The sequence below is a fragment of the Schistocerca americana genome, chromosome 3 (genome assembly GCF_021461395.2).
Source record: "Schistocerca americana isolate TAMUIC-IGC-003095 chromosome 3, iqSchAmer2.1, whole genome shotgun sequence".
NCBI classification, from domain to species: Eukaryota; Metazoa; Arthropoda; class Insecta; order Orthoptera; family Acrididae; genus Schistocerca; species Schistocerca americana.
This window is the reverse complement of record NC_060121.1, coordinates 685,354,064-685,368,059: the sequence shown is the minus strand read 5'-3', so window position 1 is coordinate 685,368,059 and position 13,996 is coordinate 685,354,064. Positions and strand designations below refer to the sequence as shown.

At 39.1% G+C, this 13,996-nt stretch overlaps 1 protein-coding gene across 2 annotated transcripts in view; it reads right to left on the bottom strand.

Annotated features, from left to right (window-relative positions):
- LOC124605639 (luciferin sulfotransferase-like) overlaps window positions 1–13,996 on the bottom strand; it is a 749,478-nt gene that overhangs the window by 426,739 nt on the left and 308,743 nt on the right. Inside the window, exon 1 of one of the 2 annotated variants that reach the window (XM_047137459.1) lies at window positions 13,036–13,120. The exons of the other annotated variant lie outside the window; for it this stretch is intronic. The gene's annotated coding sequence lies outside the window, so the exon portion shown is untranslated. Of the gene's footprint in view, window positions 1–13,035; window positions 13,121–13,996 lie in introns of those variants that run through there. 2 annotated transcript variants of the gene reach the window in all.

Sequence of the window (13,996 nt, the reverse complement as noted above, 5' to 3'; positions counted from 1 at the left end):
CCTTTCCAAAACCTTCAGTCATCATACTATGCAATATAACACATACTGTCAAAACGAACTGCAACAAATACTAAAATAACTACATAGCATAAATACATAACTTCAACATTATCCCCATCTGTAAAGAAAAAAACTTCATTATCCATCACTTCATTATCTATATTATCATAACTCCATTATTATCATCACCTGTAAAGAAAAACTTCATTATCCATAGTAGCATATTCTTCATCATTATTCATCACCCTTCATTATCATCTGCTAAAAAAAAGTCACTTCATTACTCATTACACAACTATTCCTTGTTTCTAGCATATTTCATCACTAAAACTAAGATGGGTAGTTCTGTATGACAGCCTGCATCAATCGCCTTGAATTCTGAAAGAAAAAATTAGCTAAGACTGCTATTCTACGATGTGTATAGTGTATTTTTGTCAATGCTTGTTAATCCTGATCCATTTACTCTTCATCACGAAGTATTGCATCCTCTTTCGTTCATTCCGAAGGTGAAATTCCCGTTTCTGTTTAATTTATTTCGTTTATACGTTATTTCTGTCTGAAAATGATGAACAAAGATTAGTGTCTTGCATTTGATTCATATACCCATTAGATAAAATCTGGTTTATAGTAACATAATTGAGCATACAGCATAGCACGACAGAAAACGTAATATGTCAAAAACATAGATAGTGTTCAAAGGCAATAATGTACCCAGTGTATCACAATGTAGCAGCAAAAAAAAAAAAAAAAAAAAGAAGTAAAGCAGTCACGATGTTGAGATATCATAAGGCAAAATGTCAAAGTCAACTGGTGTTTGCTATATCTTAACTATTTCATAGTGCATACAAACAAAACAGGAAAACAATCGTACATACATAAGAAATGATGACAAGAAATGTGACTTTCTTTGTGTTCAGCTTGTATGTTGTGTAGTTAATAGAGGCGAGAATTAAAGACATTAATGGAGAGAGAATTTAATAAAATTAATATGTCACTAGATAAAATTGCATAATTATTCATAACATACGAAAGTTTATCTGGAAAAATGTCCACGGTCTGATGTGTAACGACAAGAAGAGTGACCTGCTAACCTTACCTTGCCGGGCACTTGCCAAGAAAAAATACGACAATCATCAGTAAGTTTTCATGTGAATATAATTGCATAAGTGGTCATAAAAATTAGCAAATGGCATTACAGCATGTTAAATCATAAAGTATCTTCATTCAATAAAAGTTTTGACATTCGATATGTGGTGGTTTCCTTTGGTTTTTCTGGTTCTCAAAGTTTCGACGTGTACAACATTGGGGTGAGGAATGCTGCGAAGTCGATATGGACCTGTGTATAGAAGTGCAAATTTACTGCACCTACCTTTTACTCTATTGGATAAATAGTGTGTATGTACTAATATCTTCTGTGCAATGTGAAAGTCACGGCGTGTACAAACCTGATTTTGCTGTCTTCTCCGGCGCTCTGCTGCACGTTTGATGTTGTTCAGCGCAATGTCAATTATTTCATGGTGTCGTAGTCGACGAGATGTAGGAAATGTTATTAACTCTTTAATTTTGTTAGGTGGTTCAATATTTTTCGGTATAACAGACGGAGATAGCATAGTAGATTCATTCGGTATGGAATTAGTAACATCTTGGAATGAGCGTATGTGTGTGTCCCAATCAATATGTCTTTTATGGCAGTATATTCTACATAGTTTACCAATTTCTTTCATTAATCGTTCACAAGGGTTCGAAGAAGATGGTACCTGGATATATAGATCGGGGAAATGTTTCTAGCTCGTAACATACGTGTCCATATAGCAGATCAAAACTGTGATCCATTGTCGGAAATTACTTTCAACACATGCCCTACATGAAATAGAAAATGTTTTACAAATGCTTTAGGAACAGTTTTAGCAGTAGCTTTGCGTAACGGAGTGAAGGTAACAAATTTTGAAGTGAGTTCAACAGTGACAAAGATGTAGTAAAAACCTCTATTAGTTCTGGGAATTGGACCAAAAATGTCTACAGCGGCCATATGTCTCAATTTAACAGGTACAATGGGATGTAATGGAGGAATATGTGAAGTCGTGTCTGATTTAGCTTTCTGGCAGATTTTACATGACGCTAAAACTCGTCGAATACGTTTCTCCATGTTCGTAAAATAACAGTTCTGTCTCAGTATAAGAAAACATTTTCTGGCTCCGTAATGTGCGTAACTTAAATGAGTATACCAGATTAATTTGTTAACAAGTTCGTCAGGGATGCATAATAACCACTTGTTGCTGTCAGGGTGAGAGCGGCGAAACAGAATGTCTTTGCGTACCGTGTAATGGTTTCTAATGGTAACATTATTCCTATCTTGCCAAAGGTGTTTAATCTCTTTCCATACGCTGTCTTTACTCTGCTCTTATACTATGTCTTGTAATGACGACGAAATGAAATTTTCAAATGCAACTTGTTGAATGTACATGACGCTGAAATTTGCTTTGCAAAAGTTGTTTGCGATGTCTTGCTGATTGTTGCTAAGTGAACGAGATAGTGCGTCTGCTACAACGTTTTATGTGCCGGGAATGTGAACAATTGTAAAATTAAATTCCTGCAAATAAAGTTTCCATCTACTTAATCTGTCATGTGTGAATTTAGCCGAAAGTAAAAACTGTATCGCTCTGTGGTCTGTGTAAACGGTGGTATGTCTTCCATAAAGAAAATGCCTAAATCTCGTAAAAACCCAAACAACACATAATGTTTCAAGTTCTGTAACGGAATAATTTCGTTCAGCAGGTGACAGAATGCGACTTGCAAATGCGATGTTTTTAATAACCGTAGAGCCATCTTCTTCAATTTCCTGAAAAATATGTACGCCTAAAGCGGTGTTAGAACTGTCGGTGGCAATGGAAGAATTTCTAGCAAGATCTGGGTGCGATAAAAGTGGTGCATTCAACAGAGCATGTTTCAGGTTCATAAATTCAGAATGTGCTTGCTTATCCCAGGACCAAATAGTGTTTTTACCTGTCAATTGACATAATCTAGGGGTGTCTAAAGCAGAGTAATGAATAAATTTACGAAAAAAGTTAATTAAACCCAAAAAGTTGCGTAGTTGTTTTTTCGTCGTAGGAGCAGTAATGTCACGTAAAGCTTGAAGTTTTTCCGGGTCAGGCGCAATGCCTTCTGCTGAAGTTACATGTCCAAGAAATTTTGTAGAAGTTTTGCCAAAGTGCGATTTACTGAGATTAATTGTGAGTCCTTGTGCACGAAAAGTTTGCAACAGTTGTTCTAGAATCAGATTGTGTTCGGACCAATTAGCTTCTGCAATAAGAACGTCGTCTACGTACGTTGTGATTCTCTCTTTAAGTTCTGTAGGAAGTATTGTGTTCAAACCGCGAATGAAAGCTGCTGAGGAAATGGTCAAGCCGAACGGTAATTTATAAAATTGATAACAGTCACTAAAACAGAGAAATGCTGTGTACTTTCTGCAGTTCGGATGGAGCTGAATTTGCCAAAATCCCGATTTCAAATCTAATGTGGAATAAATAGCAGTACCGTGAAATTACTGTAGTAGTTCTTCTAGTGTTTGTGGGCGATCTGTTTCATTAATAATAATGTCATTGATGTGACGCGAATCAAGTACAAGGCGAAATGAGCCATCCTTTTTCTTAACAATATGGAGCGGGTTTATGCACGGACTAACTGCCGGTTCAATAATTCCTTGGTCAAGCGTAGCTTGCAATTCTTTCTTAACTTGTTCTCTATAAATATATGGAATGGGATAATGCTTGGCTTTAAATGTGTCATGCTGTTTGACTTGAAATTCATACATAAAACCGGACATAGTACCAGGAACGTTGTCAAAAACTGGAGCTTGCTGTAAAAGAATTTTGTGTAGTTGCGTGCGTTCGTCGTCTGTATTTGCACTACTCTGTTTAACTTTATCAGAAATCGTCTGTATTACGTCATAGTCGGCTTCGTCTGGAGTATTATTGTTGTGTAGGTACGTATCTGTGAACAATGTGGAATTACGGTCTATGCTACGTGATACGGAAATGACCTCTGTACAATTAATTGTTTGTTCTTCCGCAGATAAAGAGTGCTGAAATTCTAAAGCCAGTTGTACATTTTCATCCTTTAACATTAAATAGGAATTTTGAAAGTCAATAATTGCGTCGTGTTGTACCAGAAAATTCGTACCTAGAATAGCGTCTGTTGTCAGTAAGGGAACAATCCAAAAATTTGAGTGAAACGTATGACCTGCAATACAAAATGATAAATGTGCCTGTAATTTAACATCTACTCCTTTACTAGATACTGCTCTTTTTACTTTCGTTTTGCCTAATGGTAACATAGGATAGGTATTCTCTTTGTTACACTCGTAGAAAATTTCTTCATTTATAACTGACATAGGTGATACAGAATCGATTACTGCTGAAAATTTCGATGATCCAATTTTAACTTCGATGACAGGGTGTGAAATGGTTTTTTTAACAATTGGTCTTTCCTGCAAAGGAATGTCTCGGATGTCGTCAAAAGTAATAACATTTTCGTGAACAACATTCTGCGTGTCAAAAGTAGTGCTTGTATTACTGGAAGATGCGACCTGTACAGTATCTAGTCAAATTCTATCTGACGTGTTATTATTATCAGGAGGATTCTGTGGCATTTCGACTATTTGAACTGTTCTGTTATTTCTTCCTGACGTATTACGCTGTGGATGATACCTACAGTCTGGTTCATTCATGATAATCTGTTGTTGCGGATAATTTTGCTGCTGGTAAGACCGACTATTACGCTGGAAACTACTACGGCTCGGGGCCCTGTGCACGCTACGGTACATACTCATTAAAGCGTAATGAATCCCCTGAGGTCTATTACGCGCTACAAATAAATTTCAGCTTTTTCGGTACAGGCAATGGCGGCAAAAATTCAAGAATAAATTGCTGTATCCATGCTAATTCTAGTTTCTGCATTACCATTAATGCTATTGAAAATACAAAAACAAATTGTCGTATCCAGTTCAATGCGTGTACTTGTGCTCTGTTATTTTAAAATACCTTAGACTTTTTTACACATACAAATTGCTTATAATCAACGTTATCGTCTCTGAATTTGAGTACAGGTTCCGGTTTGTATGAGAATTTGTTTGTCTGTGTCATTTCAGATTTTAGATCGCGTAGTCTCTGTAAATTACTTAAGTTGCACTGGCTGTACGAGTGTGAGAAACGATCGGAATGTGCCGTACGCTGTGACGTGTTAGTGACTGAAACATTTTTCATTTGTGTCACTTTAATACGTTCGTCAATTTGCTTGTTCTGCTGTTCGCATTTCTTATCGACTTCCGTATCCACAATGTGTGAAAGTTCTGGTGACTTTAAATTAAACTCGTCGTGTAACTGTGTCGCATTTTCAGAACATTGTTCAGCGACTGCATTAATTTCATCTCTATGATTCTGTTGTGGCTACACGTGTATTATTTAATTCTTGCGCAACAGATATAATTTCTTCATTACTGTTCCTAGCATGAGCCTTACTTTCCTCACATAATTGTTCTTTCCCGTCGTGACGTTGCACGGTAACAGCTGTAATCTGTTCACTAACTTGTTTGTTCTGTTCGTTAATGTTGTCGTGTTTTTCATTCGACAGATTGAAACTTTCATTAATTAGTTCATTAAGTTGTTTGAAATGGTTGTCGAAACTTTCATTAAGTTTGTCATATGTTTCATTAAGTTGTTTGAAACTGTTGTTTAGTTCTTCACTGAATTGTCTGAAATTGTCGTCTTGTTTTTCATTAAATTGTTTGTAATGGTTTTCCTGTTTTTCATACATTTGTCGTAAAAATGCCAATACTTGATCCACAGTAACATTACCTACTCTATTCTCTGTGCTGTTTGATGGCGTACTTGCAATTGTCACGTTTTGTGTAACCATTCGGTCATTTTGTGATTCTTGAAAAGGTTTGCCAATCGGACGTGCACTGTTAGTCACTATCTCGGAATTAAATAAATCTGACGCATTCTGATTACACTGTTGGTTTTCATTAAAAAAATCTGTCACTTCGTCACGTATATCCTGCAAACCGGGTGTGTTAAGCTGGGCTGCACTCATTGCAACAGAACGCCCCGCGTCATCAATTGTCGTTAAAATAACAGAGGACACAATTGAATTCGTCTGTTCATCACTAGGATCAAAATCAACATTAGTGCTCGGTACGCACTGATTGTCTGCAAATGGAGGACTATCATCATTACACTGCATGTCGCAACTACTATCGGTCAAGTTATTTATGTCGGCTATTTCACTCATTATACATCGTGATGTACTGTTAACAGTCTTTCGCGGCATTTTTACACAAATCACAATTATTCACAAATGAAACAAAGACAATGCAAAATCCAACAAACACTATTGTAACAAAGAGCAACAAATTGCCGATGATCTGTGGAAGAAAGAGTGACAAATTAGAAAATGTGTTGTGCCAAATGCTAATTACATTTAAGTAAATAAGAGCAGATATGCGACTACTTCTCAGAAGATTCATTAAGAAATACGATCCTGGTCCGGATGTCGCCAAGTGTAACCTCCCCGCAGAATTTTTGTTAAATGTAAAACAAGAAAAATGGAGCCAAGCGTAACCTCCCAACAAAATAATGTTTAATAAAAAATGTGAAATGGAACCAAGCTTAACTCCCCATAAAAATTAAGGTATGAAGATTGATCATAAATCAACAACAATATTATTAATTAGATAATGAACCATGAATCGCATCTAACATCTCAACAGAAATAATTAAACCTGATAAATTTTATAAGGACAGCAGTGCTGACCTTCGCCCTGTGAAATAATTAAACCTGATAAATTTTATAAGGGCAGCAGCGCTGACCTTCGGCCCTGTATTCTGAATAACAAAAGCAAAATTTCTTACCTCAGTAAAATGCATCCATATCTGCTCTTATTTATCGACACAGCTTCGTGCAATGCTGGCGTATATTAAATTTTGACTCTTGGAGGGAATGCATGGGAAACATTCTTTAAATTGAAATGAATGTGGTTCTTTAAAAGACTTACTTTATAAAAAATATTATTATTATTGGGGCATTTTTTGAACAAATTAATTACAATTAACATACATTACTGAATGTGCGCAATGCTGCTTCATTACCTTCTACAACAATACTCATCGTCCACCACAATCCTGACCAGAGTCGCAAGAAGAACACGCCGTCGACGCATGCCGACGCCTGCTCAGTACAACCGTCCATTCGCTACCACTACTGCCGACTGACTACTACTACAGACAGAGTACCACTGTTCCTGCCGACTCGCTACACGCAACTAACTTCTACTACAGATAGAGTACAACTAAACACTCGCGCGGTCAAGCGCAGACTAGCAACGATAAATAACTCTCTGGTCAGAGATTCTGTCATGCCTCGCCATCGCTGGTAATGAATACATACGTGTTTCAGTAGGAAAAGCCTATGCCAGACTGAGATTCATAGGAAGAATCTTAAGAAAATATAACTCATCCATGAAGGCAGTTGCTTAAAAGGCAGTAGTTTGACTCATTCTTGATGATTGTTCATCCATGTGGGACACTTAGCAGGTAGGACTGACAGAAGGGATAGCGAAGATCCAATGGAAAGCGGCGTGTTTCGCCTCGGGATCGTTTAGTTGGCGCGAGAGCAGTACTCAGATGCTCAGAAAGTCAGACTTACAAGTGAGGCATTGTGCATCAAGAAGAACTTTACCGGTAAAAATTCGAGAGAAAACTTTCCAGGAAGAGTCAGCAACGTAGTACTTCCTCCCACTACACCTCGCGAATAACCACGACGAGAAAAATTCGAGACCGAGCGAGGTGGCGCAGTGGTTAGCACACTGGACTCGCATTCGGGAGGACGACGGTTCAATCCCGTCTCCAGCCATCCTGATTTAGGTTTTCCGTGATTTCCCTAAAATCGTTTCAGGCAAATGCCGGGATGGTTCCTTTGAAAGGGCACGGCCGATTTCCTTCCCCGTCCTTCCCTAACCCCGAGCTTGCGCTCCGTCTCTAGTGACCTCGTTGTATACGGGACGTTAAAAAAAAAACGCTAACACACACACACTAAAAAAATTCGAGAAATTAGACCTAATGCAGAGGTTTATCGGGAATCATTCTTCCCACGCACCATTCACGAATAGAACAGGGATTGGGGATCAGTTAGTGATTCCTGCCCCACGCATCGTTAGGTGGCTTGCAGAGCATGATATAGATCTGCATATGTTCATTTTTTTTTTTTTTTTTTTTTTGCTTATCAATCTTCTGACTGGTTTGATGCGGCCCTCAACGACTTCCTCTCATGTGCTAACCGCTTCATCTCAGAGTAGCACTTGCAACGTCCTCAATTATTTGCTGGATGTATTCGAATCGCTGTCTTCCTCTACAGTTTTTGCCCTCTACAGCTCCCTCTGGTACCATGGAAGTCATTCACTCATGTCCTATCATCCTGTCCCTTTTTCTTATCGGTGTTTTCCACATATTCCTTTCCTCTCTGATTCTGCGTAGAACCTCCTCATTCCTTACCTTATCAGTCCACCTAATTTTCAACATTCGTCTGTAGCACCACATCTGAAATGCTTTGATTTTCTTCTGTTCTGGTTTTCCCACAGTCCATGTTTCACTACCATACAATGCTATACTCCAGACGTACATCTCAGAAATTTATCCCTCAAATTAAAGCGGATATTTGATATTGGTAGACTTATCTTGGCCAGGAATGCCTCTTTTACCATTGCTAGTCTGCTTTTGATGTCCTTGCTCCGTCCATCATTGGTTACTTTACTGCCTAGGTAGCCAAATTCCTTAACTTCATCGGCTTCGTGACCATCAATCATGATGTTAAGTTTTTCGCTGTTCTCATTTCTACTACTTCTCATTACCTTCGCCTTCCTTCCATTTACTCTCAATCCATACTGTGCACTGATTAGACTGTTCATTCCATTCTGCAGATCATGTAATACTTCTTCACTTTCAGTCAGGATAGCAATGTCATCAGCGAATCGTATCATTGATATCCTTTCACCTTGAATTTTAATTCCACTCCTGAACCCTTGTTTTATTTCCATCATAGCTTCCTCGATGTACAGATGAACAGTAGGGACGAAAGCCTACATCCTTGCCTTACGCCCTTTTTAATATGAGCTCTTCGTTCTTGGTTGTCCACTCTTATTATTCCCTCTTGGCTGTTGTAGATATTCTATTTGACCCATCTCTCCCTATAGCTTACCCCTATTTTTCTCAGAATTTCGAACATATTGCACCATTGTCCACTGTCGAAGGTTTTTTTCCAGGTCGACAGATCCTATGAACGGTTCTTGATTTTTCTTTAGTCTTGCTTCCATTATTAACCGCGATGTCGGAATTGTCTCACTCGTGCCTTTACTTTTCCTAAAGTCAAACTGATCATCATCTAACGCATCCTCAGTTTTCTTCTGCATTCTTCTGCATATTTTTTTTGTCAGCGACTTTGATGCATTAGCTGTTAAGCTGATTGTGTGATAATTATCGCACTTGTCAGCTCTTGCCGTCTTCGGAATTGTGTGGATGATGCTTTCCGAAAGTCAGATGGTATGTTACCAGACTCATATATTTTGTTGCGACTTCCCCAAATGATTTTGGAAATGCTGATGGAATGTTTCCCTTCTGTCTTATTTGATCTTAAGTCCTCCAAAGCTCTTTTGAATTCCGATTCTAATACTGGATCGCCTATCTCTTCTAAATCAACTCCTGTTTCTTCTTCTATCTCATCAGACAGATATTTCTCCTCATAGAAGCTTTTAATGTATTCTTTCCACCTATCCGCTCTCTCCCTTGAATTTAACAGTGGAATTCCCGTTGCACTCTTAATGTTTCCACCCTTGCTTTTAATGTCACTGAAGGACATTTTGACCTTCCGGTATGCTGAGTCTGTCCTTCCGAGAATCATTTCTTTTTCGATGTCTTCACGTTTTTCCTGCAGCCATGTCGTCTTAGCTTCCCTGCACTGCCTATTTATTTCATTCCTCAGTGACTTGAATTTCTGAATACCTGAGTTGCCCGGAACATTTTTGTACTTCCTCCTTTCATCGATCAACTGAAGTATTTCTTCTGTTATCCATGGTTTCTTCTCAGTTACCTTCTTTGTACCTATGTTTTCCTTCCCAACTTCTGTGATGGTCCTTTTTAGAGATGTCCATTCCTCTTCAACTCTACGGCCTACTGAGGTATTCCTTATTGCCGTATGTATAGCCTTGGAGAACTTCAACCGTATGTCGTAATTCCTTAGTACTTCCGTATCTCACTTCTTCGCGTATTAATTCTTCCTGACTACTGTCTTAAATATCAACCTAATCGGCATCACTACTATATTGTTATCTAAGGCTATATCTACTCCTGGGCACGCCTTCTAATGCAGTACCTGATTTCGGAATCTCTGAAATCTTCCCGTATCTCCCGGCCTTTTCCAAGTATACCTCCTGCTCTTGTGATTCTTGAACAGGGTATTCGCTATTACTAGCTGAAACTTGTTACAAAACTTATTTGGTTATATTGTTACAAACACCTCGAATATTTATGTGTTTCGTTTTCTCGTAGTGCCCCAGATCCTATCCCCTGTATATGTAAAGAAATGACGCCCTGTGCCGCTGAGCATAATATTCCTTTCTGATAAATAGTTTCGATAATTGGGAGCATCATATGTTCACATATTGGGTCAATCAGGTCTTGATCCCCATTACTGTAACTATTCATCAGTAAAAAATAATTCCTATACATCAGCTTTTTGATGACTGAAAAAATTTTAACTTCTTACACGTCTATGAGATCAAGAGGAGGCATTATAAATGCACTTTTAGTGAGACAATTTCCCGACACGTTTGGTTTTCAGAATCTTGAAGGTAGGAAAGAAAAACAATGAGTTTCACAGTCCTGCATGTGTTGGGATAGAAATTTGATATGACTGTGGTAACAGCTCCATTTTTAGCCCGGTACTTCATGTGATAACAATAGTCAGTGCTAAATGCTGTTGTGCTAGTGAAAGGGCATGGAAATTATTGCAGAAAGAATATATAACAATGCCAATATTGACCTAACTTTCGCAAGTACTTTCGCAATTCAAACTGAATTATAGTGCTATTTCGCTATATATAAATCGAATAGTTATCAGGACCAACTAAATTGTTATCACTCTTTGTTTAGCAGACGCGTATGGTAGGAGAGCACATTGATACATATGTTTGTCCATGTAACAAGGAATGCCATTGAAATTATCTACGCGGGACAAACTACATGTACTACGAGGTTATAAACAATTTTTGAAACGTCTGGTACAAACAAAATACAGCAAAAGAAACCGAAGTACTTCTAAAAGAAAGCTGGATCGGCATGCCGTTAGCTACGCAGATACCCGCGCAGATATTCGAGATGTGAGTTATAGATGAAATAAGAACTTGTAGAAAGTTGTCTGATACGAGAAATAAGTAAAGAAAAAAATAAGCGGTGTGAAATGACGGCAAGAGGACTGTGGCATTTCAATAAAAATGCTCGTCTGTAGTCTCCCATTTACTATACAGTCAGTTTCTTTAGTACATATCAATAAAATAGTGCTCTGTTTAAGACATGAGTCGAGTTGGGAACTTCATCGATAGCTTAGCATACGAAACAGGCTTCTGCGAAGAACTAATAGCAGTTCTTGTTTCGCAATGCCTATCTACATCTACATCTACATCTACGTGATTACTCTTCTGTTCACAATAAAGTGCCTGGCAGAGGGTTCAATGAACCACCTTCAAGCTGTCTCTCTACCGTTACACTCTCGCGCAGGAAAAACGAGAACTTAAATTTTTCTGTGCGAGCCCTGTATTCTCTTATCTTATCGTGATGATAATTTCTCCCCTTGTAGGTAGGTGCCAACAGAATGTTTTTGCAATCGGAGGAGAAAACTGGTGATTGAAATTTCATTAGAAGATACTGTCGCAACGAAAAACGCCTTTGTTTGAATGATAGCCACTCCAATTAATGCATCATGCCTGTGGCACTATCTCCCCTGTTTCGCGATAGTAGAAAACGAGCCGCCGTTCTTTGAACTTTTTCGACGTCATCCGTCAGTCCCACCTGATGCGGAACCCACACCGCACAGCAATACTCCAGAATAGGGCGGACAAGCGTGGTGTAAGCAGTCTCTTTAGTAGACCTGTTGCACCTTCTAAGTGTTCTGCCAACGAATCGCAGTCTTTGGTTTGCTCTACCCACAACATCTTTGTGGTCGTTCCAATTTAGTTTATTTGCAATTGTAATCCCTAAGTATTTAGTTTAATTTACAGCCTCAAGATTTGTGTGACTTATATCGTAATCGAAAGTTAGCGAATTTCATTTAGTACTCATGTGAATAACTTCACATTTTTCTTTATTCTGGGTCAATTGCCACTTATCACAATCATTTTGCTATTCGTCTTGGTCATCTGATGGCTTTACTATGCGGTATGCGGTAAATGACAGAATCATCTGCAAACAATCTAGTAGGGCTATTCAGATGGTCTCCTACGTCGTTAATATAGATCAGGAATAATAAAGGGCGTATAACACTTTCCTGGGGAACGCCGGATATTACTTCTGTTTTACTCGATGACTTTCCGTCTATTACTACGAACTGTGACCTTTCTGACAGGAAATCACGAATCCAGTCGCACAACTTAGGCGATATTCCATAGACACGCAGTTTGCTTAGAAGACGCTTGTGAGGAACGGTGTCGAAAGCCTTTGGACATGTATTTTACGTTCACCACGAAACTGCAGTTTTAGGAATCCTGATCTAAGGCGTAGAAAACCAAGTTTCACATGTCAACAAAAGATTTCGTTTAAAAGCGGGAAGAGTGGTTACGCTGCCTTAACTAATTGGTTCCAAAGTAGAATGAGGCGTCATATAAAAGACAAAGCCATCGCAGTACAGCGGACGGTTGCGCCTCAGCTACGCTAGTGTGCTAGAACGCTACAGCGCAAAGCATGGTGTTTTTACACAGGGCGCAGCCCTACTCACGTGATACGTCGGCTGCCCTCGCTTGGTCCGTGTTGCTGCCGGTCACGAGCTCGCCCTGATCTAGACTACAGCTGAGCTATCAGACCCCTGCCACCCCCCCCCCCCCCTCCCCCCCTCCCCCCTGTCGCGCCCGACCACTTTCTCCAGCTGCGGCTTCCGTCCCGCCGTCCGCCGGTGCATACAAGGTCGACAAGTCAGGCCTTCACGTGACTGCTTCTCGTATGAGTGGACGCTCCTAGCCAACAATTACGTAAAGGTACTTGTTCCTGTCACGAGGTTTTGCAGTATCTTACCCTGTGACCATTAGTCATCTGCAAAATCACCACCACCACCACCATCATCGTCATCAGCATCATCATCGATATCAGCAGCAGTAGCAGATGCAGCAGCAGCAGCAGCAGTAGCTGCAGATCAACAGTTGAAGCAACAAGAGCAATAAAACCGCTCGCAGCATATAAGAAAGAGCCTTTGCGTTCTCAAAAGACATGTTTTCAGTAGAACAGGTTTCCTTCTTCCGTGCTATAGAGAAGAGGTAAGCATATATTCTTCGGTTCCCTCTTTCCTCTTTGGTCTGTAGTAGTGGTGGTGGTGGTAGTAGTAGCAGTAGTAATATAATTGTAGTTTTATCCATCCGTAGGTCTTTTTTACAACGATATTGTTCATGTCTTAATATTACAATTGAAGAAAAAAAATATAGCAATTCACATATACAGACATTTACAGATCTAGTAGGACAAGGATGGAACAGGCAGTCGGCCATCGCCTGAAGTAATTTAGCGATACCACAGAATAAATCAGGATGGCTGGATGATGATTACGGCCTCCACCCTCCAGAACGCAAGGTTACTGTGTTTATAACAATGCTACCTCACTCGGTTTACCACTAGTGTACAATACTGTTTTACGAATATTAATAATGAAACAATCTGACACTGGATTTTTAATTCATTTCTCACGCTCA